Source organism: Rutidosis leptorrhynchoides, chromosome 11 (assembly GCF_046630445.1).
Source record: "Rutidosis leptorrhynchoides isolate AG116_Rl617_1_P2 chromosome 11, CSIRO_AGI_Rlap_v1, whole genome shotgun sequence".
NCBI lineage: Eukaryota > Viridiplantae > Streptophyta > Magnoliopsida > Asterales > Asteraceae > Rutidosis > Rutidosis leptorrhynchoides.
In genome coordinates, this window is record NC_092343.1 from 254,220,001 (window position 1) to 254,225,000 (window position 5,000).

Genomic DNA, 5,000 nt, shown 5'->3' on the forward strand with positions numbered 1-5,000 from the left:
CGAGACCACTTCCTTGATAAACAACTTAGCCAAGGCCTCCGACGATATTGCTTCTTTAATGGGAAGAAACAAGGCACTTTTCGTCAACCTATCAACAATCACCCAAATCGTATCGTATTGGGTTCGCGCCGTCTTCGGTAACTTGGTAATAAAGTCCATGGTAATGTGCTCCCATTTCCATTTCGGGACTTCCAATGGTTGTAACTTACCGTAAGGCTTTTGGTGCTCGGCTTTGACTTGCAAGCACGTGACGCATTGTTCAACATACTTAACCACATCACGTTTCATGCCGGGCCACCAATAATCTTTCTTCAAATCATAGTACATTTTCGTTGCACCCGGATGAATGGAATATTTGGACTTATGTGCTTCATCAAGTAGCACTCGCCGGTAATCACCCGTCTTAGGCACCCACACCCTTCCTTGAAAGGACAACAAACCCCGCGGACCCATAGTAATAAACTCCGATTGGCCCACAATTCGTTCCGTGTGCTTATCGTGAACATAAGCCTCTATTTGGTCTTCACCCATCTTTTCAAGAAAGTCGTTAGTGATAATCAAACGTAACGATGTTATACGTATCGCCGGATGTTGAGTCTTTCGACTTAACGCATCCGCGACCACATTCGCCTTACCCGGATGGTAAAGTATCTCACAATCATAATCTTTCACCACATCCATCCATCTACGTTGACGATAATTCAAATCCCTTTGAGTAAAAAGGTGTTTCAAATTCTTATGATCCGAATATATCGTACACTTGACACCATACAAGTAGTGGCGCCAAATTTTCAATGCATGCACAACCGCCGCCATTTCAAGATCATGAGTCGGGTACCTCGTTTCGTGATCCTTTAATTGCCGAGAGGCATAAGCAATGACTTTACCCCTTTGCATAAGAACGCACCCGAGCCCATTTAAGGAAGCATCACAATAAACCACCATGTCTTCGACGCCTTCCGGTAACACTAACACCGGAGCTTGACACAACTTCTCTTTCAATAATTGAAAAGCAATTTCTTGCTCGTTTTCCCAATTGAATTTAGCACTCTTCCTCGTCAACTTTGTTAATGGAGAAGCAATCTTAGAAAAGTCTTGGATAAACCGACGATAATAACCGGCCAATCCGAGAAAACTTCGGATCTCCGTGGGCGTAGTCGGTCGTCCCCAACTCTTCACCGTCTCAAACTTCCCCGGATCCACTTGGATACCGCTTTCGTTCACAATGTGACCAAGGAATTGAACCTCCCTTAGCCAAAATTCACATTTAGAGAACTTTGCATACAACTTCTCTTTTCTTAGCGTCTTCAAAACTTCACGCAAGTGACGTTCATGTTCGTGCATACTTTTCGAGTAGACTAGTATGTCGTCAATGAACACAATAACCGACTTGTCCAACATAGGTTGGCACACCCGGTTCATAAGATCCATGAATGCCGCCGGTGCATTCGTAAGACCGAAGGGCATAACTACAAATTCATAATGCCCGTAACGCGTTCGGAAAGCCGTTTTCTCAATATCTTCCTCACGGACCCGCATTTGGTGATAGCCGGACCGTAGGTCGATCTTAGAGAAATACGTTGCGCCTTGAAGTTGATCAAACAAATCGTCGATCCTAGGTAGTGGATAACGATTCTTGATCGTCACTTTATTCAACTCACGGTAATCAATGCACATACGCATACTACCGTCTTTCTTCTTCACAAATAAGACAGGAGCGCCCCATGGCGAAGCACTCGGTCGGATAAAACCCTTCTCGAGCAATTCTTGAATTTGATTCAATAACTCTTGCATCTCCGTTGGTGCTAAACGATAAGGAGTTTTAGCAATGGGGGTAGCCCCCGGAACCAACTCGATGCGAAATTCTACTTGTCTTTCCGCCGGAACACCCGGTAACCCATCCGGAAAGACATCTTCAAACTCATTAACTACCGGAATTTCACGAATAGGTGGTGGCTCATTACGAGTGTCGACAACATGAGCAAGGAAAGCCATACCACCGGTAATAACGTGACGTCGTGCCCGAGCAAAAGTGCATATCGGCACCGATCTCCTTCGTTTGTCACCATGAATAATCATCTCTCCCCCACTTGGGGTCTTTACACGAATAAACTTGTCGTGGCATGCAATATCGGCTCTATAACGATCGAGCCAATCCATACCAACGACTACATCAAAATCACCCAAAGTCATCGGAATAAGATCAATTTCGAAACTTTCGGCGCCAAACACAACATTGCAATTTTTACACACATCAACCACTAGCGCCGTCTTGCCATCCGCTATTTCAACTTCTACCGGACGACTCAACTTTACTAGCGGTTTATTTAACTTAGGCACAAATCTTGGAGATACGAAAGACAAATTAGCACCACTATCAAAAAGTATCCGAGCCGGATTAGAATTAACCATGAAAGTACCTGAAACGACTTCATTGGATTGTTTAGCTTCTTCATTAGACATCAAGTAGTTACGTCCCCTAGCCGTACCCGCTGCCTTCTCTATCCGCTTAGCATTATCATTACGCAACTCGGGACACTCGGTCTTCTTGTGTCCTTCCTTCCCACAATTGTAACAAGTGAACTTTGTAGTAGAAGATGGTTTGGTGCAATCTCGGGCCATATGCCCCCTTCGCCCACAATTATGACAAGAATAGGGGAAGTCCCCCGAAGCACCTTTCTTCACGCTCCCCACACTCTCGGAGCCCTTCTTAAACTTCTTGCTAGAAAAATTCGATTGGCTAGTAGCTTCAAACTTCTTCTTACCCAAGGTAAGGCTACCTTTCGCCATATTAAACAACTCATCGAAGCTCTTCACCACGTTTACGCTAATCTTTTCTTGATAACTATCATTCAAGGTTCGATAGAAATCTTCTTTCAATATTTTATCATTCCCGACATACTCCGGGCAAAATTGCGTCTTGGACAAGAACACGGATTTGAGAGTGTTCAAGTCCATCGACCCTTGCCTCAAAGTACGTAGCTCGTCCTTAAGTCTTGTAAGATCGGCCGAAGTTCGGTACTCATCGAAGAACTCCGCTCTAAATTCCTCCCAAGTGAAGTCCATACATTGTTCTTCACCATAGAGTTGGATCTTAGCATCCCACCACAATTTCGCGTCACCCCTTAACATGCTACAACCATACCTAGTCTTCTTGTCGGGTGGACACTCACAAGTACGGAAGGCCCCCTCCATATCAGAGATGAATCGGGCACTCTTGAGTGGGTCCCGATCGCCCTCAAAAGTAGGAGGTTGAGCATCCCTAAAGTTCTTGAAGAAAAAGTCACGCCTTCCCCCATTTTCTTCTTGAAGAGCAATCTTAATTTGCTCCTTAACCAAAGCGACGACTTGTTCGTCAATCGTCTCGATAAACATCTTCTTAACATCTTCGCGAAACTCCGCCTTTTGGCGTTGAAAGATGGCCTCAACCTTGGCCGTGAACTCGGGGTCCTCGCTCGTGCCCCCAATATCGGTGTCGTGTCCGTTTCTCATCTTCATTCTATAAAACGGAAAAGATTAAACAACGAAACTAAAGACATGACACATATATACCTATACACCATACCACTCCATCTCGCTCGACAATCGTCGTACATCGCTTGTTTGACACGATTTGCACCCGTAGTAAGGGTAGCTAATCATTACTACGCGAGCACGTCGCGTTAACTCGCTAGTACAACGTTCATTTCGCTCGATGCTTGCTACACAACATGAACAAATAACACATGATTAGTTCACATGAACCTATGTACTAATCAAGTCCCGGTCCGACCCAAAGTCCTACAAGTCCCGCACAATGCACACACAAAAGTCTAAGTCTAGGCGCCTATCTCAAGTCACCTAAATCCCTTAGACCACGCTCTGATACCACTTGAAACAACCCAACCCGTACTCCGTACGATAATTTTTTTTTTTTTTTTTATATATATATATACACATTTATGCGCCAATTAAATATGTAGACCAAATCACAAGTTCCATTAAAACGTACAACCATTTCCAATGTTTACAAAAGGCACAAAGGCCATTAATTAAGTTAATACAAGTTTGACCGAATACAATGATAGTTTATAAACCAAACGACCCAACGAGCATGGTTTGGGACTAAACTACCCAAAAAGGTGGTCAACTTCCAAAAGCTCCTACAAGCACATCGTCAAAGACACCTAGTGTCCAACAATCCCCTTCCCTTTATCCTCACCTGCAACTAAAAAGATAAACAACGCGAGGGGTAAGCTAACGCTTAGTGAATGCAATAATTATACATGATCATATATAATCTACTTACTTGCATACAATTACACAATACCACATACAAGCTAGCAATTCAACAGCATGCAATCGATCATGCATAAACTACTACCCACGTTCCACATTAAGCTAGCAACACTGATAGCATATAGTTCACAATATAATATGCTAAGCACAATTCGCACAACCGTGGTTAACCAAGTTTACAAGAGAACGGTACATGTAAGTCCGTTGGAGTTCATAACATCCACTAGTGTTACTTATACACCGCGTAATCACTAGTCCCCCGGGTGATGTCTTAAACACCGCGACTAACTCACCCTTACAACAATGTGGCTTCTTAAACACCGCGACGAATCCACACTTCGTTCAATACAATGAGTGGTGTCTTGAACACCGCGACACTTCCACTCTCATGACCTTGTGGTGTCTTAAACACCGCGACAATACCACAAGTCAATCACACAATGAGTAGTGTCTTAAACACCGCGACAATACTACTCGTTACCTAGAATGTGGTGTCTTGAACACCGCGACACTTCCACATTCACACCACACAAATAAATACATTATATACGTTCACGCATAATTATTCCACTCACCTTGACGCAAGGATGATGAATAATCGCTTCCAAACTTCAAAGCCAAGTACCTAATACATTAAGTACAAATTCAATACATAAACTAGTGGAATTAACCACATTACATTTACTTGGGCATTTAATGACTCAATTTCGCATTAAATGACC